Source organism: Natator depressus, chromosome 2, assembly GCF_965152275.1.
Source record: "Natator depressus isolate rNatDep1 chromosome 2, rNatDep2.hap1, whole genome shotgun sequence".
NCBI classification, from domain to species: Eukaryota; Metazoa; Chordata; order Testudines; family Cheloniidae; genus Natator; species Natator depressus.
In genome coordinates, this window is record NC_134235.1 from 234762715 (window position 1) to 234788047 (window position 25333).

The 25333-nt window shown below is 41.6% G+C and overlaps 1 long non-coding RNA gene across 2 annotated transcripts in view; it reads left to right on the forward strand.

Annotated features, from left to right (window-relative positions):
* The first annotated feature begins 1434 nt into the window (after positions 1–1434).
* LOC141983256 (uncharacterized) overlaps positions 1435–25333 on the forward strand; it is a 47839-nt gene continuing 23940 nt past the window's right edge. For both annotated transcript variants that reach the window (XR_012638327.1, XR_012638328.1), the window contains exon 1: positions 1435–1851. This is a non-coding gene — a long non-coding RNA (uncharacterized LOC141983256). The remainder of the gene's footprint in view (positions 1852–25333) is intronic.

Consider the following 25333-nt stretch of genomic DNA (forward strand, 5'->3'; position numbering starts at 1 on the left):
ACCATAAAATGTGTATTTGTATTGAAAGGCTTACGAATAAGCTTTGTAATTCATAGCACAGCAGCAGCATAGGAGAGGGGAAGAAAGAAAGTAGGGTAAGCAGACCACCGCTAAGATATGAGAATAGTTATATACCAGGCCTACTATGTGCCAGATCCTGTAAATTGATCCATGTGGGCAATAGACAAAGGGGTCTGCCTGCACAGATCCATTTGCTGGATCTATCTATATTGTCTTTGGTAGTACAGTACTGAATTTCTTCTTTGGCATTGCTATCCAGGAATTTTATTCCCTATCTTATTTACTGTATTTCTATATTTAATTCTGTGAATTTAATTTGCTACACCTATTACATAACAGACTGTGACGCCTGAGCATCTACAAAGCAGGTGCCTCCTTTGTTTAGAAGGGGACACTCCTAGCAAAGTGTGGGACTAGCATAGATAAGGCAACAGCAACAACAAGAGAATTTCAGAGTAGCAGCCGCGTTAGTCTGTATTCGCAAAAAGAAAAGGAGTACTTGTGGCACCTTAGAGACTAACCAATTTATTTGAGCATAAGCTTTCGTGAGCTACAGCTCACTTCATCGGAGCTCATGAAAGCTTATGCTCAAATAAATTGGTTAGTCTCTAAGGTGCCACTAGTACTCCTTTTCTTTTAACAAGAGAATTGTAAAGCTATTTTCAAAGCTTTCAGAATCTCCTTTCTTTGCCTTTGTTCTCTGCTATTCTGTGCAGTTTAGCGCATTCTCAGAATTGTTCCATGCCCATCTTCCTGCCTGGTGCTCCACCAATCCAAAACAAATGGGCTGCTCTTCCTTCCTGTTACTCAAGTAGCACAACCTGCTGAGCAGAAGTGGGTATAATAGTTACAACAAGAAGCAAAACTTCTAGTTTTCTTTTCATTTATTTCCTTGCAAACTTAAAAAACAGATCGGTTTCTCAAACTATGCTATGGTTCAAGAATTTTTCTCTCAGAAATTACCCCTTTTGCCAGTGGAAAAAGGGCCTATTTCAAATGAAAAATTGCTTTGAAATTCAAAAACAAATGTAAAACGGCTGAATGTATTCAGGCTTCAGTGCAAAACGAGGCATTTTATCAATCTCATAAAAAAGTAAATTTTAGAAGCAGAAAGCGTTTGTGTCCCCCAAGCCGGAGATTTACCAGCCTGAGCCTTCCTGTGCTGAAGGCTAATGGCCGACTCCCCTCAGGCCAGGCACAGGGATCCCTGCTCTGACTGAGCCTCTCCCTGCAGCCAGCTGGAGCACACCACAGCACCAGGGCAGCGCTCCAGCATTTGGGTCAGCAGACTACAAGTCAGGACTCAGAGCCAGTGCTAGTGTAATGCCGACAGACCCCGGTTGTTGGTGGGCGGGATAGAACCTGGGGCCTCTGGAACTTACACTTTGATCTTAGCTCCAAGGAGCCGAGAAGCATGAGCTAAAAGCCAACTGGCTGTTAGCTAAGGCTGTAGAGCAGACTCATTTTCTCTCTCTCTTTTTAAGTGGTCTCAGTGCCACTAGATGGGACAGAACACCACACCCAGAAGGTGTGTGGGTTACACTAGCCCATTGGGGGCCGTAAGAATATTTTTGGCCCCCCTCCCATAATACTAAAACAGGCAAATAAAAAGCAAATGGGAGTCGCATGGGCTACCTAAACAGCTGGTCTGGCTTAGGTGCCTCACACAAGAATGGGGTTTGGAGTTGGAGACTCTGAGCAGAAGAAGCCTCTCTGGCCCCATATGCCTAGGAGCCGGACATGCTTCCCACTTCCGGGGTGGCGTGTAGAGCCAGCGCAGGCAGGGAGCCTGCCTTAGTCCCGCAACACCACCAACCAGAGTCTCCTGAGGTAAGCACCACCCTGCCGGAGCCTTCACCCTCTGCCCCAGCCCTGAGCCCTCTCCTGCACCCTAGCCCCCTGCCCCAGCCCTGAGCTCCCCCTCCAAACCCCTTGACTCCAACCCAGAGCCCCCTCCTGCACCCCAAACCCCTCATCCCTGACCCCACCCCAGAGCCCGCACCCCCAGCCAGAGCCCTCAGCCCCTCTCACACCCCAACCCCATGCCCCAGCCTGGTGAAAGTGACTGAAGGTGGAGGAGAGCAAGTGACAGAGGGAGGGGGGAATGGAGGGGGCAGGGCTTTGGAGAAGGGGTAGGGCAGGGGACAGGGCCTCAGACAAGGGGCAGGGCAGGGGGTGGGCTAGGGTGTTCGGTTTTGTGCTATTAGAAAGTTGGCAACCCTAATCACTATCCTGTGGAATATTCTGAGGTGGGGCTCCCTCAATCTCTCTTATTAAAGTTGTTGCATTTTAATTCAATTACATATTAATTGGACTAGAGAAAGCGTTAGACTGACTCTATAGCCTAATGGTTAGGGGGGCCTCTGAGCAGACCTACTGGATCAGACCTCATGCACAATTTAAACATCTATCTTTCCCCTAGTCTGTGATTGCTGTGGGGCATAGATGGGAGATAGGCACCCAGGTGCCTAAAGGGAGGCAGCAGTATGCATGCTTGAGGCAGAAACATAGGCACCTAGGGAAATTGTACTTCAAAAAACATAGACACCAAGCAACTGTAGATGCCTACAGAGTTAGAAAGCAACCAAGCTAGGGTTTGTGGATTGCAGTAGTGCTTGAAAATGGGACTTAGGCATCTAAGTTCCTTTAGGGATCCCACCCGTAACATTTAAATAAAAATAATTTAAGGGTTAATTACAAGCTCTTGTTTCTTTAAAATAAAAAGCAACACACCCAGTGCCTGCTGTGTTCCCACAAGCTAGGTTTGCCTGGGAACAGACAGACAATAGTATATTGTTACAGCTAATGTTCTACATTGCACATAGGTATAGATCTAGAGGCAGAGGGAGAAGCAGTTTCTGTAAGCATGCAGGCTAGCTCTTTCGATCTTTAAGCTGCTTGGAGCACTTCCTTCTAGGTCTAATAAAAGTTAAGCATTTTCTTAAAAAATTCCAGGTGAGTGCTTAGAGATTGCTGCATATAAAAGAAGATCCAGTTATTTCTTTGGGTCTGAAGTGCATTTTTGTTTCTTGTTTGCCTGTGGGTGTGGCACAGCTCTTTACCTGGGAGGCAGACATATCCTTAGCTATGGCTTTTTACTGCTGAGCAGTATGACTCGGACTATAAAACAGACACAGCATGTTAGACTGCTGATTACATCACTTTTAAATTAACCAGCAACTCCGACGTGGTCATGAAGCTTCAGTAAGACCCTGGAAGGCCTGATGAGATTTAGAAGATCTACAAACAGAAGTAATCATGAGTGGGAAATTATCAAGAATACAAAGGAGTCCTTACTTCTAATACATAAAGGAGGCGTGGGAGAGGGTTTTTTTGGTTTTTGCTTTACTTTAAAGAATGGTTCGATCCTGAAAAGGTGATTACCTAAGAATGAGAGCTGTTTTCTTTGTCTCTAAAAAGTTTTATTTGCTGGCTTTAATGACCAAAAAAAAAAAAAGTATTGCTATTTACTCTTGTCAAACCTGTTGAGAGGGAGTGAGCCAAATTCTGCTCTTTCTCGGGCAGCAGCAGGAGAGTTGTTAACTATATTCCAGCCAAGTACATCTGAGCAACTCCATAAGGAGCACACTTCAAAATCTGTGATGTTTGGGATGCTTGTCTGAATCAAATCAAAAGTTCAGATACTTTTCCGATTGTTGCCAAAATTACTTAGTCAATATTATATGTTTTTAAGAGAATCCATGCTTATGCTAAAGTAAACCATTTCCCCAGCATCGTCTATACTGAAATATATTACAAACTGGGTGTAAGCTTTTGTTCTTAGCTAACACAGAGATAAAATAGTATTTTGCTGAGGATTGTGAAAATAAGAAGCAACTAATATAATTGTGCTAAAAACTAGGTACAATTTCCCAACCATCTTGGATAGCAAAGGCAGACTGCATAGAAATGGAAATATTAGGGCAAGAATTATGCAAACTAATTTTGGGGAGTTTGTGCCCATGGTAACAACATAAGGTATATATACTCCTCAGCAGTGAGTTATATTTCTGGAACAGTCCATGCTGCTGATTGCATCCCCAGATGATCAATTAAATAGTAAAAAGTGTTTAACTCTTATCCTTCTGTATTTGTGCTAACTGATCTTTGACGAGTACTCATGGGTTAATAAATTTGGTTATTTGTGAGTATTTGATGTCTTATTTATAAAGAATCAAACCTTTAAGTAGCAAAATTTATCTGAACCTTTCAGGGCTAGATGTTTTGAAATAACAGGTTTCTCTTGAGATTTCCAGTACTTCCTGACTTTGGCTGAGTCATAAGAATAGCTTTCTAGTGTACCGCTTCCAACCCAGGAACAAGAACATTAAAATAAACAAAAAGAAATAGTAACCAAACTTAAAAGAAATTTCAGATCAGTTATTATTTTATCCAGATTAGTTTGCCCTTTTTAGACCACTATCTAGCAATGCTTTTAAAGGGTAAGAAAAGACTGATCTTTTGTCTATTAAAAGGCTGTATTTATAATGGAATAGCTCTTTACAATGCTCTCTCTTTTTCTATTAACATGAAATACTTTTTTGTTTTTTTCCATAAACATATAAACAAAGTATAGATGTAAAGAGATAGCAGATTGGACAAAGTCCATACAAGGAAATTTAATTTGATATAAGAAACCAATGAGCAGGGAAACTTTAAAGGGAAATATTTAAAGGTCCAAGGCATTGCCATTATGTGAGGGAAGGAATTAGGAAAAAAATAACTTAGGGTCAGATTTTTAAGCACCCAAAAATGCAAGAGCATTAAAAATCAGACTCTCTTAAGAAGAGAGTGCAGGTTAACAATACGCCATTAACACCTTGTCAACCTGTATGAAATAAAAACAGAGGAGGAAGAATAAGAAAGAAAAGAAAAAGTTCATGAGGAACAAAAAAGAAAGGAAGTGAGAAAGAAAGGAAGAGACCAAAAGAGATGATCATGGGGATAGCAGGTAAGGACCCATTAGTTTGTGTGATGAAGGGTCTACAATAACATATGATCATAAAAGTGGTGTTCATGGCATAAAAATGCCTTTCACCTTGCAGAATCTCCTAGGATTGGAAGAACAAAACCAGTTGCCCTCTTTGGGCAATGTTTTTTCACTATGACGATAGATGTTAAATCCAGTTTCTACTCAGACTGGGGAGGAGACGAATTTTAATATCTCAATAAATCTCTTCTGTAAAGAGTAAAAACTCTAATGGCACATTAGATAAACTGATATGGGCTCTTCCTGCTTGAGAGTTTTGCAGAAAGTCTAATGTGGTAGTTCAGTGCTTCTGAGACATTGGGTGCAGATACTTGTCCATGTAAGGGCAGTCCTGTGACAGGATCAAAGGCTTTGTGACAGCAAGGCATTCAAGTGGATGCATCTCCAGCAGTTGGGAGGTTCTGCAAGGTTCTTGGCCTGTTGTCTGGCTGGTGTCTGGTTGAATCTGCTCAATATTTTGTTTTGGCTTCAGCGTAGGTTGGGCAAAGCTGAAGGTTATTTTACTTTGCACCGGACTTGTTTTCAAGTTCTATAACCCAGCGAGATTCTAAATTCGTCATTCACTGTGTCCTAGATGAGGAGGCTCTTTAGAATGTTAAACAACTACATGATTCAAAATCCAATATTCAAACTGTATCAGTGAACTATTGTTATCCAGACAGAAAACCAGGGCAATTTGATGCTGATTCTTAAGTTTAGCATTGTTGCTATCTACAATAAATTTGGATCAACTTTCTGTTTCCAGAAAAGTTCTATTGATAGGGATACATAGTAACTAGGTTTGTCAAACAATTAAAAAAGTAATTGCAGTTAATTTCAAGATAATAAAAAGTCACAATTAATCACAGTTTTAATCTCACTGTTAAACAATATTAGAATACCTATTTAAATTTATTATAAATATTTTTGGATTTTTTTACATTTTCAAATATATTGATTTCAATTACAACACAGAATATGCAATTCTGGAAGATGCAATTTGAATAACATGTCTTAGCTCTTTGTCATGTACAATATTGAGTGGTCTCCAGTCCATAGCTATCCACTTTGCAATAGCATTGGTTAAGCTGTTGTACTTTGTTTGATCCATGGGCTTGTAGCAATCCTGAAACTCTGTAATAACTCTGTCATGGCTGGCAGGATTCATTTGCTGTTGGAGGGTTATCTATAGCAGAAGAACTGGAGGCAAAAGCATGTTTAGCACATAGGTGCTATTCAGACTTGAAGTACTTTGATGGTGTTGGAACTCAGCCTTGGAATAGCTACAGATAACCATCTTTTTATCCAGAGAATGATCCAGAAGTTTTTAAAAAATAAACATCCTATTCAAAAGACCTGAACTTTTGCTACTTTGCTCCATTAACTTTTTGTGATATTTAATCACTCCAGATCATGAGAACACAGTGGAACTGTGCCAATTCCACCAAGTGATAAAGTACAGTAAGTGAAGAGGTTCAAAACAGAGATTTGCGATTAACACTCATTAAAAAAAAAAGTAGGGCTGCCTATTAATCACATTTAACTCATGCGATTAACTCAAAAAAATTAATCGTGATTTAAAAAATTAATTGCAATTAATTGCACTGTTAAGCAATAGAATACCAATTGAAATTTATTAAATATTTGAGGATTTTTTCTACATTTCCAAATACATCAATTTCAATGACAACACAGAATACAAAGTGTACAGTGCTCACTTTATATTATATTTTGTTACAAATATTTGCACTGTATAACTTTAAACAAAATAAATAGTATTTTTCAGTTCACCTCATACAAGTACTGTAGTGCAATCTCTATCATGAAAGTGAAATTTACAAATGTGGGGTTTTTTGTTACATAACTGCACTCAAAAACAAAACAATGTAAAACTTTGGAGGTTACAAATCCACTCTTACTTCTTGTTCAGCCAATCGCTAAGAGAAACAAGTTTGTTTACGTTTACAGGTGATTATGCTGCCCACTTCTTAATTACAATGTCACCTGAAAGTGAGAACAGGTATTCGCATGGCACTGTTGTAGCTGGCTTTGCAAGATATTTATACGCCAGGTGCACTAAAGATTCATATGCCTCTTCATGCTTCGGCCACTGTTTCAGAGGACGTGCTTCCATGCTGATGACGCTCATTAAAAAAATCATGCATTAATTAAATTTGTGACTGAACTCCTTGGGGGAGAATTGTATGTCTCCTACTTCGTTTTACCCACATTCTGCCGTATATTTCATGTTATAGCAGTCTCAGATGATGACCCAGTACATGTTCGTTTTAAGAACACTTTCACAGTAGAATTGACAAAATGCAAAGAAGATAGCAATGTGAAATTTCTAAAGATAGCTACAGCACTCGACCCAAGGTTTAAGAATCTGAAGTGCCTTCCAAAATCTGAGAGGGATGAGGTGTGGAGCATGCTTTCAGAAGTTGTAAAAGAGCAACACTCTGATGCGAAAACTGCAAAACCCAAACCACCAAAAAAGAAAATCAATCTTTATCTGGTGACATCTGACTCAGATGATGAAAATGAACATGCATCGGTCTGCACTGCTTTGGATTGTTATCAAGCAGAACCTGTCATCAGCATGGGCACATACTCTGGAATGGTGGTTGAAGCATCAAGGGACATATGAGTCTTTTGTGCATCTGGTATGTAAATATCTTGTGATGTCGGCTACAACAGTGCCATGCAAATGCCTGTTCTCACTTCAGGTGACATTGTAAACAAGAAGCAGGCAGCATTATCTCCTGTAAATGTAAACAAACTTGTTTGTCTGAGCGATTGGCTGAACAAGAAGTAGGACTGATTGGACTTCTGGACTTTAAAGTTTTACATTGTTTTATTTTTGAATACAGGTTTTTTTGTACATAATTCCACATTTGTAAATTCAACTTTCATGATAAACAGATTGCACGACAGTAGTTATATTAGGTGAATTGAAAAATACTATTTCTTTTGTTTTTTACAGTGCAAATATTTGTGATAAAAAATAAATGTAAGGTGAGCATTGTACACTTTGTATTCTGTGTTGTAATTGAAATCAATATATTTGACAATGTAGAAAACATCCAAAAATATTTAAGTAAATGGTATTCTATTATTAACAGCACAATTAATCACACAATTAATTTTTTTAATCGCTTGACAGCCCTAAAAAAAGGTGTTAATTTGTTTTGCGTTAATCACTTGCGTTAACTGTGATTAATTGACAGCCCTAATAGTAACCTCAGAACTGCAGCTCTAGTTATTATGAGAGAGGATGGCTCATGTTTGCACCATGTATTTAGTATATAGTGCATTGCCATGGACATTTCTGCCATTGGAGAAGCTGTATTTGGGACTCTAGCTGGCTCAATTAATAAATGACATAACACTTCAGGGTTATTTTTTCTTGTGTTGGCATGCTACTGGCACTAGCTATACAGATAAGAACCTTCTCCACAATAAACCATTGTCTCAGGTCAAAATTTTGTGCATGATCAAGAATAATCCATAAAAGATTTTTAGTTAAGTTTACGACTCCGTACAGTACTTTAATATTATAGTGGACCTCTTGCCTTTAAGCTGTTAAGATGTCTTCTTATTGCTCACAAAAAAACGGGCTGTTAGAGTATAAAGGGATATAGCTTGCACACAGCATTAATACAGAGAATGCACATTTTAGATTCTAACTCTGTATTCCTTGCACACCCAAATCTGCCAGTGACTTCTCAATTTTCTGTTCTGTCATTAGACTTCCTCTATTAAAAAGCCAATAGAGAGAAAAAACAAACATTTTACTTCAACATTAAAGAGACAAATTCTGCATATGCCTCTTGCATATTTGAAAGAAAAGTAATGAGCAATCAGATTTAAAGTGTAATCATTTACACAATTTAACAGAACAGCCTACCAATAATGGACTATTATGCACTTTTCTCCACAAGCTTCTACAGACATTGTTATTGATAAAAGGATGTTAAAATAAAGAATTACATAATCCTAAAGTGCATAGCCATGCATTACAATTGTTGTCTAGATGACAACAATGATGTACCATACCTAGTTAACTTTTACTTTAAGTGTTCCAAAACAGACATTCTACTGGTAAAACATTCTACTGTTCAACCTAATTTCCCCACCCATAAACAGTGATGTCCAAAATCATAAGCTTTTTAAAAAGTTTTATTTAATTTACACATATTGAGAGTGATTCTGTTCAAACCATTAGACATAATTTTGTTTTGTTTCCTCTTTTCTGCCTGTTCCTCTGGAGAGCCCTTTTTCCTCAGCCTTTGGGGAAGGGACCAGCAGAGTAATCTAAATGAATTGAGTCTTCGACTGGAAAGATTACAGACTGTGTTTGTTTGTTTAATGATGTATTTATTTCCAAGGACCAGCTTTATATGCAGTGGTTAAAACAATTACTCTGCAATGATTACTTAGTTTTAATTTGAATTATTTAAAATTATTCATTAAGGGCGGGGTGCTGAGCAGGAACCAGGTCTCATTATTCAGAGGCAAGACAAAGTCTCTCTGTACAATAACTCAAAAGAAAACACCCAGAGGTTTCAGTAGTTTCCTTTCATGTTTTTACAGCACAGAAAATTTTGAAGGAGGATTGGATGGCTCAGGGGCTTAGTAATGGGGAACAGAGCATTATGCTTCTAATTTATTGATTCAAATCCCACACTGGTAGTAATCAACAGTTTTTACCACATGTTGTTTATTCGGTGTTTTGTGTGAAATTATTTTGGTGGTCTCAGTCCAGTTCTCAGTGGACAGGTGTCCTCATCACCCACAGTATCACATTTGACATTAATTGTCACGCTTGTGGGAAGTCTCAGTAGAAACCAAGGACTGAATGAACAAAGGGGAGTGAATTACTTTCTCATCCTTCAAACCAGTGCTAAAGTCATTAGCGGAACCTTGTAGGGAAACTTGTCCTGTTGCTGCATTCACATTATTATGTGTGAAATTCACCCCAGTGCAGGTGGCCCACACAAGGTCTTATGCATCATTAAAGTTCCACTTAAGACCTTGGTTTGGACATACCGAGACTGAAAAGAATGTGTCTTAAAGTGCTCTCAGAGTTCAACATATTCAGTTCTTCAGAACAGTACTTTAGCAATAATCTTCTAAATGCAATATTCTCCCTCTGACCACAATCTTTGCTGAAATATATTATGATACCTTTGAGAATGTTTTATACTGACAAATAGCATGAAATGTAGTGACTCTTCTTCCTCCTAATTTCTGGCCTGCCCTCATTCCAATCCCATTCAAGGATTTCAGTGCAGCAGGTAGTGGTGGAAGGATTATTATCCTTCTCTCTGAAAAGGACTCCATGTTGTTATTTAGAAATTAATTGTAATGCAATTACTTGATAACCCAGGAAACCATTCAAAACTAGAACCTGTTTGTGACTGGTACTTCTTAAGGGGCCACAAGTATACCCCCTATTATATGCTGAAAGAAGCTCCAGTCAGAGACAATTATAGAAGTAGGTATAGGAAGCACTGAAGATACTCTTTTCTGCTGACAATATAGCCTGCCTTTTCACAGGAAACTGAAATGAGTGAAAGAATCCTGCGCAACTGAAAATCAGAGAAGTAAGTGGTGATTTTTAGTAGCTCTCTCCCATTACTATCAGAGCCCTGCCTGCCAGCTATCCATCCAGTCACCATTATTGCCTTGCCACATAATTTCTAATAAAGTTTAGAGTCCACGCTGCGAATGATAGCAATGAACTCTTTGTATGCTGATCAGTGCATAATATCTACCCATTCAGTCAGCTGCTTCTGATGCAGAAAGTTAACCAGAGGAGTCTTTCAGATATCTGAGTTCTTTTGTGCAGAAGCCTGGGGAAAAGTTTATTCTGAAATCATTTATTTCTTAATCAATTTGTGCTTTTATGTAGCAATGGCCGTTAAGTTCGCAACTGAGTTTCATTCCAAGACTGCTTTTTGTCTCCCCTTTAAAGTGCACAAAAAGGTTACATTGGCCTCAAAACTGATAGGTTAGATTTGGAGCAAAGGTAGACATTCTCTACAAAGGTTTGAAATGAATTCGACAAGGGGGAAGAGGTCCTGAATTATGACCCATTTAAAAATAAAGTTCAGTTCCAAAACTCTTCTAGCATTGCTCACATGCTTTCCCCTCCTTCACAGTAAAAAAAAGGTGATTTACTCCACTTTTTCTTCATGTTAACTAGTCTAAAATCATTTTTCTCTAATGAGTGTTCAGATGCTTTGGGATACTGGAAGATACTGGAGAAAAAATGCTTCCCTGTTCTGGGCTAGGGCACAAGTGGAGAGAGGCAAGGAGGTGGGAATGGGGGGCCGGAGAGCATAAGAGAGCATAGGGAGTCTTTTCCACTGCATGAACAGAAGGACAAGATCTTTCCATGGTGCTCAAGAGAATGTTAGTAATGAGGGCCAGGAAATGCACTGGTCTGACATACCACTTCCCTAAGTCAGGGGAGTGTTCTGCAATTTAAAAGTTTACATCCAGCCTTCCAGATAGCTGGCATTTATCCTGCTGCAATGCAGTAAGTAGCCTGAGATAGCTGGGAACAGATGCTGCTCTTGTCCAGAGTACATGTCTCTTTTCCCCACCCATTTTGAGGAATGCTGTTTTAGCCAGGAGAATGCAGTAACAGAGGATTATGAAGCTTCAGAGGGGTAGCCATGTTAGTCTGGATCTGTAAAAGCGGCAGAGAGTCCTGTGGCACCTTATATACGAACAGACGTATTGGAGCATGAGCATTCGTGGGTGACAAAAGCTCATGCTCCAATACGTCTGTTAGTCTATAAGGTGCCACAGGACTCTTTGCCGCTTTTACAGAGGATTATGAGACAGCAGTCTCTGCTTCCTCTAGACTGTCTCAGTACTAGCCAAGGTATGATTTAGCCAGTGGTGCAAGTATGGTGGTACATCCCGGTACACCGTACCAGTATGATATTTATAGCTGGTATGGTGTACTGGAAAGACACAGGAGGAGCCTGCCCTGAGCCCCGTCCCCGGCCCTTCCACACAGCTGCGTCTCCTGAGTCCTCCTGCCTGGGGGTCTGTACAGCAGCCCCGCCGGAGGACAGGGCTGTGCAGGGGTCGGGGCTGGGGGCAGGCTCCTCCTGTGTCTACCCGACAGTTCCTCCTGGGAGCAGCTGTGCCAGAGGAACTGTCAGGCAGCCCCACGTTCTGCTCCTTTCCCCGCTGTGGTTCCAGAGAACCCTGATCTCCCAGGAACCACAGCAGCAAAAGGAGCAGAACGTGGGGCTGCAGGTCGGCCTCACACCAGCAGCTCCTCTGGCATGGCTGTACTGCCCCCAGCCCGGTCCCCAGCCCTTCCACACAGCTGTGTCTCCTGAGTCCTCCTGCCTGGGGTCTGTACAGCAGAAGTCTCCAGCACAGCAGGAGGAGCACAGAGCACCCTCCTTCACCCCAGGTAACGTGGGATGGATGTGGATCATGGGGAGGGGACAGGGAGAGTGTGGTGGGCCCGGGCTGGGGGCGGGGCAGAGTCACGTGGGGAGGTCACGTGCCCCCCCTTTGTGTCCCTCCCATGAGTGCAGCGTACCAGCAAGAAATGATTTCTACTTGCACCACTGTATTTGGCCCAAAATGTTTTGGAAACTTAGTAGTGATAAGACAACATCCTGTTTCCACACTCAGCCCCTCCAGTACCCGCTCCTTGCTTCAAAAAGCTTTTTTGTTCTCTCTGTGTCCGGTTAACAGATTTTGTCTTTTGTTCAGAATTTTAGGGATCTGAATTAGTTAATATGTTACCAAGACATCATTTTACCATCACAGGAATATCTTTTAGTTTAGAGACAAGTGCTTTGCTAAAATAGATTTGGAATGGCCTACACATGTTTTTGTGTCCTCTTGCATCCATTACTGCCATTCTTTCTGCACTGACATTCCAGAGCTGCTGATTCATAGACTGCATCTGATTCAAAATGCTGCTGTGCATGGTTCTTTCCAACACTAAGCCTAATGCATTACTTGGACTCTTAAATCTCTGTACTGGCTTTGACCTCCAGCATTGTCTCTAGTTTGTTTAAAATCCTGTGTGTTGTAAACAAGTTTCTGTAGGGTCTTATCTCATTATATTTGTCTGGATTAGTTCAGTTATGACTAGGAATATAACACATGTCCTTTTTACAGCCCAATTCCTGCAGCTGATTCTGTGCAAACAGACCCTTGTGCCTGTTAGGCAGGGGTGAAAGTAAGTTAGAGGACTTACCGGTACGCCAGAGTCCTGAGCAGGGGGCGTGGCCTCAACCGGAAGAGGTGGGCCTTAAATCCCCAGGCCCTTTAAATCCTACCCCAGGGCTTCAGCAGCAGGGTTCAGATGGGGATTTAAAGGGCTTTGGGCTCCGGCAGCCACTACCACCCTGGCCCTTTAAATTCCCTCCAGAGCCCAGCCGCCGCTACGCCAGGGCTTCAGCAGCAGGGCTCAGGCGGGGATTTAAAGGGCCAGGGCTGTAGCGGTGGCTGGAGCTCCAGAGCCCTTTAAATCCCCGCCAGAGCCCCGCCACCACTACCCCAGGGCTCAGGCAGCAGGGCTCAGGGGGGATTTAAAGGGCCCCGGGGGCGGGGGGGGGGTAGCAGCGGCTGGAGCTCAGGGCCCTTTAAATTGCCGCCTGAGCCCTGCTGCCCGAGCCCTGGGGTAGCGGTGGCAGGGATTTAAAGGGCTAGGGTGGTAGCAGATGCTGGCGCTCCAGGGCCCTTTAAATCCCCGCCGCAGTCCCGCCTCTGCTACCCCAGGGCTTTAAATTGCCCTCTGGGAAATCCGGTCCCAGTATGGCGCACCGGCTCTTACTGGTACACCGTACCAGGGCGTACCAGCTTACTTTCACCTCTGCTGTTAGGATATAGATATTCAGGCCTGCCTGTAAAGGTCTATACCTTAAAAATTCAGGTATATGTTTATCATTTAGCTAGTAATAGAGATATACAAGAAAGAATCTGTTTAAGAGCCTTCTCTCACTGTGACAATCTGAGGCCCTGTTCTTAGGCCAATGCCTTTGGCTAAGCAGAAGAGGCAGCCATAAGCTGGGAAGCGAACGGTGACATCCTCACATTCCAAACTAGTCAATATGGGGCTATTAGGAAGGTGATCCGATCTATCACCTCCAGAGAAAGGGAAGAGCCTAGAAGATGTAAAAGGAAATTTAGGTTGATAGTTTTCTGTCTGGTAAGAACTCACTTATCAGTTGACACAGCTGTGAAACCCTTATGTCTTTATAGATGTAGTTGTGAAATCCTCACTTCTGTATTGTTTTGTCATTATAGTTCACACTTCGCTATTGTTTATTTGCATGGTCTCTGTCTGTTTCTGCGATTGTTTCTGTCTGCTGTATAATTAATTTGGCTGGGTGTAAACTAATTAAGGTGGTGGGATATAACTGGTTAGCTAATTATGTTACAATATGTTAGGATTGTTTAGGTAAATTTCAATAGAATGATTGGTTAAGGTATAGCTAGGAATATTACTATATAAATTAGGGCAAACAGGAAGTAAGTTGGGATTCGAAAATAAGGAAAAAGGAACTTGGATTTAAGCTTGCTGGAAGTTCACCCCAATAAACATTACATTGTTTGCACCTTTGGACTTCAGGTATTTTTGCTCTCTGTTCATGCAAGAAGGAGCAGGGAAGTGGGAGAGTTTGAAGGAATAAGCTCTCTAACAGTGCCCATGTGAAGCCCTATTGAGGGCAATAGGGTGTGGGCACTGTGTGGGCAAAAGGGTCTGCTTATTTGAATTCAGTCATGAGACTGGGGCCATAGTCTGTAAATTCCGAAGTATTAGAATTTGTAAACTGTATTACTAATAGGCAGCTTTTCCTTTTTTTAAAAAAAACTAAAATTAAGAGCTGTTCAAGGCCTGTAAGAGGTTTCATTGTTGTTTTTGTTTTTATATTTGATATGGACAAGCAAGTTTTTAATTATTCCTTAGAGTTCTATAAGATAGTATACAATACCACCTCAGTCACCAAAGACAGTACATGTAGCAAAGGAAGACACATGCAAGGTTATATTCTGGGATCTTTCTCAAAGAGTGCAGCAGGAATGCCAATTGAGTGCATAGGATCACATCTTTCCCTAAATTTTTGACCTAAATGGCAGAATACAAAATGGGAGGGAACAATAAAAACTGGCTTGACATCCACTAAATTAATGGAAGTACCCAGGCTGGGGAGGGCTCACAAGAACCCTTAGTTAAAATTGCACCATTAAGTTGATGAGACGTTTAAAACAATTTCCCTTCTGGAGTTCACCTCCTTTCTAGACACAATGGGCGAAATCTTGGTCCTATTGGAGCGAATGGGAATTTTGCCAATGACTTCAATAGGGCTAGGGTTTCAACAAAAATCTTATGAGCACTAGGAATGACTTCTATCTAGCGCTTTTGAGATTTTCTTTGTAAAAATATTGTCCAGTGTATCACTGGCTTTGTAGAGTGAAGTTTTATATGTAGACTATGTGTGGCATGTGCAGCAGCACTGCAAAATTCTCCAAATCCTGCCTCACCCATTTACTTCATGAATCAACCCCAACTTGAAAGGATCATCTCTACGGTTGAGCTGGGAGTTCAGTCTCCAAGCCTCATTCAATCCTGGGCCTTCCTGCTGAGACTTCCTGTTAAGTTGCCAGCTAATGTCAGTTGTGGTGGTGCATTCTGTGATATCAACATCTGTTGAAGGGGAACATGACTGGTGACTCTAAAGTCATTTAACCAGGAAAGCTTCTTTGTGCTGCTTGTTTTTGCTATGCTTCTTTCAACACTGCTTTGTTAAGTCAGAACAGTTACTGTTTTCCAAACCAAAAACAATGATGTCCTCTTGAGAAACCCTGGAGAAGGTATCCACAAACTGAAATAGGAAGTTTGGTCAGACTTACACAGCGAGATCAATTTACATTTTAGAGGGCTATATCAGCAGCAATGAAGTGACGTTCACATTAAAAACCATGGAAACTGTGATTAGTGTTAATGTGAAGGGAGTACAAAATTGGGGGCCAGTGTAGCCCAAAAGCTGGCTGTAAGATCCTGGAAATGCAGCGTTTTCAACTCATGCAGTTTTACAGTGAGTCTACAGCAATATTTGGGGGCTTTATTAAAAACAATGTCCTTAGAGTCAATTATATAGCCACTCAGCTTTCATTTAAAAAAAAAGCAAGTTCTTAGTCCTCAGGGTTGCAGATTAATTGAAAACATTAACCCTAAAGACTCAGAAACCAGAAGGCAAATTTGGAGTCTTAGGCCCATGACCTGCAGGGGGTTGTCATGGGGGAGCCTGGGCCCACCTTCGCCACTGGGCTCTGACTCAGGGCCTTTTGAGGGCTATCAGTGATCTGGCAGCCAGGGGAGGCTTAAGGCTGCCCTCCCTGGGCCATTTCTTATCACCCACCTTACGATTGCCCCAAGGTCACTATCTGGGTTAAGGTGCTGTGAAAGATGTCCTCTGTCCACAAGGCACCTTCTGGCAGCTTCATGTAACATGGTAGCTCTCTTCCTTTCTCAAGTGGCAACTGTCTCGCTCTCCTAGGCCAGCTCAGTCCCAGGGCTCTCCCCTGCTGGGTAATCAAACAAAAGAAAGAGGGGTAAGTTTATATTAGAGGGAGAGGGGAATGCTTCCCTCTCAGGCTGTCTCTGTAGCAGATCCTCCTTTCCCTCAGGGAGGGACCTTTTGACAGTTGCTGTGAGGAGAGATTCTGCCTTTACCCCAGCTTTTCTCTCCTAGAGCTGCAGGTTGTAGGTCTGCTATCTTCCCTGGGCTGCCACCAAATGAGTTGCTCCTCTGCCTTTTAACTCCCGCTCCAGTTGATGCATTTCCTAAAAGTGTGACAGGGAGGGTCTGTCTGAGTCCAGAGCAGTTCCTTAACCCCTTGTTGCCCAGTGTGGGGTTTGTATACCCCATCGCAGAACCAGACAATACCTATCTCTCACTGAAGGAATACAGAGTATAACCCATTCATGAGAAGCCATTTCCACTACCTGTGGGTGAAATTCACCCCTGTGCAGATGTTCAGCACAAGGTCTAACTTCTACTTAAGTCCACTAGTGAATTTCACTCTGTGTACAAACTCTTTGGTGGTTGATGAATATATGTCTTTTCACCTCAGTGTCATAATGTCAGTCCCAACAGATGCATATGACTGAGTAGACACCTCAATGCAGGAACAGAGAGGCTTGATGTCTCCGACATCATGCAGTCCAGTCATTGTCCAACCTCAGGATCTCTTCCAGAGTCAGTTATTTGTTGTCAAAATGCCTGTTGGACCAAGCATCACCAAAAGCTATGTGCGACTTACCAGCATCAGCAGGAGCCAATGACAATACAGAAAAGACTCGCATGAGTCCATATTTTGTGCAATATTTTGAACTAAACAGACACAAGGCACCAAAAGGATTCTCCCCATTGCTTATGAGCACAGATTTAATGTATAGTTGACACTCAATTTTGTGAATGCAGACTATTTGCATAACTGGTCCAATAATGCTAGACTTATCAAAGGGAAGATAGAATATGGGGTTTCTAACTAAAATGATCTGACTGTTCACAAGGGAAATATGTAAAGTCTCTGTAGAAAATGGTGAATCTGAAGATACTTAATTTGTTCCTATTGCTGAGGAAAGGACATAAATACAACATTTGGATACAGAGGCTTCAATACTTTGATGTCAGGCTCTCACCTCACTAGAACCATCCATCCACTAACTCTGGAGTTAATCCAAACGGGAGAATTTGCTCTGTTGCTTGCTCTGTTTCTGTATATCCTTACTGAAAATGGTAAAGTGAACAAGAATTCCAGCAAATATCATCTTGTAAATCTGACTTGAAAGCACAAGGAAATAGAAGGAATTCAGATGTTTCTTGCCCTGAAGAATCAGCTGGCTGAGTAGTCATCAGTTTCTCTGCTCCTTGTAAGTAATGGCTTCTTGACCCATTCTGTAGAAACCTTTCTTTCAAGACATCTCTGCAGTGAACAACTGACTGACATTGTTGGAATCAAACTATCTGCTTTATTTTTTGGGTGGCAGTGGTTAGGAGTAAAATGTATTCATTTTTTTGCTGTAGCTGTTTATTAGTAGTGGGACTGGCTCAGAAACCCTGACAGATGGAGATTGAAATTTGGATTCTCACTAAAACAGGAGCTTTTTAAAATAGAATTGTGATAAATACTCTAATGATTCCAGTAAAAACCAAAATTCTCAGCACACCACACCGCCAACATACTTCAGCTCTGTTTTAGGGGACAGAGTGTAGGTCAGTCTCTAGGCCATTAGGTCCTTTGCCTTACTTTTGAGTCTGTGCACTGGAGTGCTAGTTACGGTGGTGGTTTCATGATGATGATCTACGTCCATCAGGAACAGCTTGAGACCAGCAACCCATTTCAGCTAACAAGGGTTAACTTCTTTTGTTAACTACTAGCCTATGCTGGATGCAGACAAATGTCCCCAAGGTAAGGCTCTGTATCCCATTACAAGTCCTCTGAGTGATCAAAAGCCCTTAAACCAGGAACTTCAATAATCCCAGTTTGATATATGTCAAGGAACAATGCAAATAAAACAGGAAGGGCAATGGACAAGCAGGGACAGGTGGCAACACTAGAGAAGCTGCAAGAAAAGAAGTGAAGGATGGTAAGCTAATTGGGAACACCTGTCTGTGAACAGGGGCTAATCAAAGGAGAAATAAAAGGTCATTCTTTGATACCAAATTTAAAGTGGCATGAATAAAGGTTAGGCTGATAAAGGCTGCTGCACTATCACCAGCTACGGTCAGGCACAGCTCCAAAGCTTTCACAAGAGAAGCCTGACAAAGTGTTTATCACAAATGTCTGTCAACGCTTTGTTAGTGACAGATGTGGCAGTAAATCAGAGGAAGCTGTACTCAGTAAATTCTGGATCTTTTCTTCTCCAGGAGGCTAGGGCTTGCTTGCATGCTTCCCCACATCCACCTCTTCATTTAGGCGACATCTCTCCTGATTGCACCCAGTATTGTGGCACATACCCTCTAGGCAGGTTGTTTCAAGTCCAGCATAATGACATCTTTGAATAGTTTTTTTCTTGTGAGTGCCATGGGCGTACCTGCAAAAATACACGCAGATTCACTGAGCCTGCAAAAGGGCACGTGCCAATAAAACTCCCACACTGACATTTTCAAATAAGGTAGCTGCATGTGAAAATGGGTACCTATGCACACAATTACTTGATTTACTTGTGCTTATTGGGGGCCCACTCTCCCTGAATCTTAGGATATAATACTGCCTTCTAGAATAGAAGTTATACTGATGATCAATACTTATGCTTCAGGGCATGAACTAATCATTAGGTTTGATAGGGTTGGGAAGAAATTCTTCCCTGTGTCATTGTGTAATATCGCACACTTGTGCGTATTATGGATGTTTTTTGTTATTCTGCAGAAACATTTAGGATTGACCATGCTGTCTACAGGATACCATACATTGCTGATTATAGGTTTATAAGGGACCAGTGCAGTCTGTTCTCATATAGCAATTCTTATTCCTATAGCAAAAATAATAAAAAGCTTAAATCACAAACATTAGTCAGTTGTGCAAAGCTGAAAGCAGTAGTTCTGATAGGATGTGGCTTCCCACATCCTAATTATTCTGAAGTAGAGAACAAGGTTTGAACTTATAAGGGATGTTGAACCTCAGAATTAGCTATTCTATAATTGCTTTATTTTGACTTTCTATGTGATTGGGTTTTTTTATACATCTATAGATCTTTTATAGCATAGAATTATCCCAGTAAGTGACATGCAAATACAAATATATTTCTATGGAATACGCAATCCACAACTTCAATATGATTATTAAGATTTTTTGAGGTCTTTTTGCTTATAAAAAGTTTATGGTATACAGGTATGAAGTTTTGATTGGGTCATTATTTAACCTTGTCTGTTGATCCTCAGTTGTATTAATAACATCCATTATCATTATTTTTGTTGACCCATCAGCATTACCAACTCTTGCAGTTTTATCATGTCTTGTGATATTTGGTTTCTTACTTAAAGCTCCTGGGGACAAGTGATTAGGTGAGAATCTTAGCTCTCATTTTTCAAAACAAAGTAAGATTCTAGCCCTCACGGTTATAGAGAAGAACATCAGGGGGGGTCTGTCTGATGATTTTGGAATGTTTGGTGTTGGCATATTGCATATTAAAGTGCTGAGGAGATGCAACCCAGTATGCTGAGGGTTTTTTTTTACCTGACTCATGCTGTTGACAAGGGAAAAGATAGCCACAACCCAAGCTCATTTTCACACAAGGCAACGTTGGAATTATTTCTAGTGCATAAATTAATTAGTGTACCGTACCTGGACTAGTGAGTGAGGAGACCAATTAACTTCTCTTGAGCTTCTATTTTTCATTCTTTGTACGGAGACTAATTATTCAGCTGTGATTCATAGGTCAAGAGTAACAAGGAAAGAAAAAGGGGTGAATTAAAAACAGCAACATAACAGCAAGTGTAACAATATTTGGAATTTTAGTGCAGCAGTAGCACCATGATCGGTAAGGCTGAAGTAGCTTCACAGTTTAACAGCTGATTTTTCTAAGTGCTGTAAAATCTACCATTATACTTTCACTCTTGATATGCTGGTTTTTAGAGTCTTAAATACAGGTGTACTCAATATTTGGGAAAAATATGAGGCACTGCAGGTCAACAGTAACTCTATATTAATGAAGTTTTGGGGCAGTGGATTTTAACAAGAAGAAGTTGATAAAACATGAATACCTTACACTTCTGAGCAAAGAAAAGCAACAATTTAAAAAAAATAAAGGTATGTAGTTGATTCTATTGTACCAAGTGCCCTTAAATCCCTCGTGTGGACATCTTGAATATTCTGATTTATTGTATAATACAGTTCTTTCTGTATGTAGAGTTATTTATATAAAAGAATCCCAGAAAGCTTAATAAGTTATACCTGCAAATACAAATAAACTCTGTGAGCTCCAACCCATGTTCCCACATGCAGTACTCCTGACATGACACACCTATTGACATTGAGTTTAAGGGCAGAGAGATCATTAGGATAATTTAAGCTGACCTCAGAGGTGGTGCTAGCCCATTGGGGGCCCTAAACAGGAATATTTTTTGGGAGGGGGCTCACAAGTGAAGGTCCCCTTGGAGCTGCTTGGGGCCCAAAGCAATCGCTAAGTATGTTTATGCCTAGTGCCAGCACTGTCTGGCCTCCACTGGATATGGTAAATGTTCCATCACTTCTGGCCTTAAAATGTACAGGTGAGATTCTGTGAGCCCAGCACAGAAGTCACAGCCCAAGAGGAAGGGGGATGCTAAGCTAGCTACAAGCCACCTTTGCACACTTCTGATCTTGGGCTGCTCCATGGACTGCGGAGACCCCTGGAGAAATCCTGGAGGCCTGTGTAAATTACAGCAGTGTCAAGGACTGCTTTATGATCTGTAGTGCTTCCTGGAATCTCCAAAGTGCTGTGTACCATGGCCCTATGCCTCAACATGCCCCTTCCCCTCCCAGACCCGCTCCCAACAGGCCCTTTATACCCTGGCTTCTCGGAAGGCAGCCATATGGCTATCCATAGTGCTTGCATTGGGGGAATCCTTCCCCGGCTGGACATGGGGCTTGTAGAACTGCTTTCCCCTTCTCCAATGTTTTTATGTTTGTTAAGAGGCCAGAGAACAGGTGAGGATCTCACTTTATGAATGTGTAGATGTGGTAAGTCAGAGGAGCAGCTTATAGGAACAAGGGAAAACTACAGCTCTGTGACTTTTGGAATACTCCGAAACTGAGTCTGTAAAAACAACGAGGAGTCCTTGTGGCACCTTAGAGACTAACAAATTTATTTGGGCATAAGCTTTCATGGGCTAAAACCCACTTCATCAGATGCATGGAGTGAAAAATACAGCAAGCAGTATATATATTTTACAGCACATGAAAAGATGGGAGTTGCCTTACCAAGTGGGGGGTCAGTACTAATGAGGCCAATGCAATTAAGGTGGATGTCACTCATTCCCAACAATTGACAAGAAGGTGTGAGTATCAGCAGAGGGAAAACTACTTTTTGTAGTGACCCATCCACTGAGTCTGTAAAACAAATCTTAAAGAGGATGCCTTAATGGGAAATGTCTTGGCAGTGTACAGCTGACTGTGCTATCCACATCCTTCTGTTCCTGCATGGTGATTCTTTTTAAGGTGCTTTGTCAAGAACACTTACACTGTCTTGCTCAACCAGTTTCTGTACTGAGCATCAGCTCTTGGGTGGCTGCCACTTCTGTGGAGGCAGATGGCTTCCTGCAGTTTGCCCTTTGAAGACAACTCTGAAACTCAGCAGCTGAAAACAAAAGACACGTAGTGAATGATTGCAGGTATATTCTCATCTCAGTATCACTGACATGAACGCTAGTTCCATGTGCACACCAGGGAGGGTGATATAGAATATGTCCCTTCGTTTGCTTGACTTTTCTCTTGGTTTATTTTTCTGCTGTTGGGGGTCTGTGCACTAATGTTTGATTTTCCTGACCTTGTTGAGTTTTAGCCTAGGTTAGTTTCAAGCTCTCCCCCTCTCTCCATTTGTGTTTCTTATTTCAGTTGTTCGTTTGTGTTTCTTCACTGAAATTATTGGTCCAACTTATGGCAGCTTTGGCACGGCTACAGGGCTGCTCTGCAGAATAGCCAGAGTGCAGAATGCTCTGACCACTCCCTTTCCTGCCCCCAGTATGCCCCTGGCCAGGTGCTGTAAAGGGGGACAGCATAGGGCCATATTTGCCAGCTTTACATTGTTCCTGCTTTGGGAGATGTGACCCAGTGTGCCTAGGGTAGCCTTCACTGAAAATGCCAAGGTCAGGGCAGCCTGCAAAAGGGAGAGCAGTAGACTGAACAACCAGTCACAAACTGTGCTTCTGATCCCCCACATTGGTTATCAAGAAGGCATAAATAAATAAATAAATCGCACAGCCCCCTTCATTGCATTCTAGTTTCCTGGGTCCCAATCAATACATAGGTCCGGTACAGTGAGAAGTTATTTAAAAACTCTGCTCACATATACAAAATGTTGTTCTGACCCCAAAGGGTCAGCCACATTACCAGGTCAATTATTAGTTTGGATCTTACCCAAAGTAACATGCTGCAAGCTAATCCTTTAGTGTCTAAAACTAAAGGTTTATAATAAGGAAAAAAAGAAAGAACAAGAAGAAAGTTGTTAAATGATAAGCAATCAGATATCTACATAAGACTACAAAGTCCTTATCTCAGGTTCTTAGCAGTATTGGTGAGTTGCTGGCTTGAAAGTCCCTCTGGAACATATCCACAGCTTGGATGGGTCATGCAGTCCTTTGTTCAGAGCTTCAGTTTGTAGAAAAGTTACTCCAGAGGTAAGAAGCAAGAATGAAGACGACAAAATAGAGATGATGCAGCTGCCATTTATATTCCTTTTGCCATGCAGCTTGTACTGCCTGTGTCCCAAACACAAGCTTTACTGCACCTGGCACGGAAAAGCCCTAGAGTTCTGTCCATCAGCCTGCCCCTACATGCCTTGCTGACTCATCAGGTCTATCCCTGAGCTCCTTTCAATGGGTTCATTGTACGACTGATAATCCTTGATGGGCCATTGAACAGGCTAGGCAGTGCTGATGCCATTATATCCAGGGGTGTCACCCAGAAACACTGTACAAGTTTGGAAATACAGATATACCCTATATATCTATAATTCATCGTACACAAGTGATACAAACATATAAACAAGATTATCATATTTGGCAAATTATAAAATTTCCACAGATACCTTACATGGCCTATCTGGTCAGATCATTTGCATTATAATAATATTGGTATCAATAATATCACCAAGTGTTCCACATATTCCCTACAGCGTCACTGGGGAGTTTTCTGAAAGGTCATTGCACACCTGTTATGGTCCCTAAATGCTTCTGTGGTGGTGAATAGGAGATGCACCAGGAGCCAAAATGTGATCACATACAGTATATAGTACATAAAAAACTGTGTTAAAGAACACATTAAGGATGTAAATCAAGCACTTAAAAGATAGAAAATGCTAGAGTTAAGGTTGCCTGAGCAACCTTAATTCAGCTCCCTTGTGCATATGCATTGTGATACAGTCTTTAATTACATGATCACAAACAGTGCAATCCACAAAGGTACTTAGGTACCTAATTCCTGTTTTTAGGCATCACTGTGAACCACCAAACTCTTGCTTGACTGCTGCCTAACCCTATAGGCACCTAAACTCACTCAGTGCCTTAGTGTTTGCCTCTGGGAATGCAGAGTGCAGGCTAATGCTAGATACCAATCCCCCTCCTGAGCATGTGCACTACTGCCTTATGATAGGCAACCAGGCGCCTATTGCCTAGATGCCCCAGAGCAAGTCACAAACTGTGAAAGATAGCCTGTGATCACGTAAGTTGCATGCGGGGCCAAAACAAAATGCCTAGGGGGAGCCTCCTGCATGCAACTGTGAGGGGGCGTGGTTTAGCACCCTCCCCCCCACTTGGTGTCTCTTGGTGTCCCACTTGGTGTCTTGGCTAGCTAAGGCAGCTCACTGCCTAAGTTGCTGGTTGTATAGATCGCAGTCGAAGGTGCCTTTTTCTTCCTGTTCATTGTATGGGGATCCTAGGCACCTAACTCAGGCTTTGTGGGTCACAGTGTTGTTCCTGGCATTTTCTGGGTGCCTAAAAGTTAGGTGTTGCAATGTTCTGCATCACAAGACCTAAGTTCCTACATGGATCTAGGTCATACTGTTTTTCCCATAGGACCCCTGCCTCATTCAGTCCACACGCTGGATGGTGCTCACTATTCAATATTTTGTTTAATTCTGATTGTTCAATATGTGGCCTTAAACCTTTTTAATTAAAATTCAAACCCTGCTCTCAATATATTAATTTCCTCATGGGATTTTCTGTGGTGCTCAGCACTACAGTATCTGAGTGCTTCACAAACAATTAATTTAACTTCACAATACCACTGTGAGGTGAGCGAGTGGTATTTAAAGATAAGAGTTGAGGCATAGAGATTAATTTTGAAAGTGTCCACTAATTTGGGGTGCCCAATTTGATTTTTCAGATTACTTAGCATTATATAGCATTTTATACCTTCAACACATAGCTTCTATTGACTTCAGTTGCAGTTGTGAGAATCAGCACTTCTGCAAATCAGAGCCAGGATATCAAGTTGGGCACCAAGAAAACAAGGAACACACAACTTGGTTTAACTGAATTGCCTAGCATGAGTCAGGAACTCCGAGTCAGACAGAGATAGAATCCAGTTCTCCAGGGCACCATTCAACTGACTTAACCATAAGATTATTCTTCCTCTTCCTACAGTCCC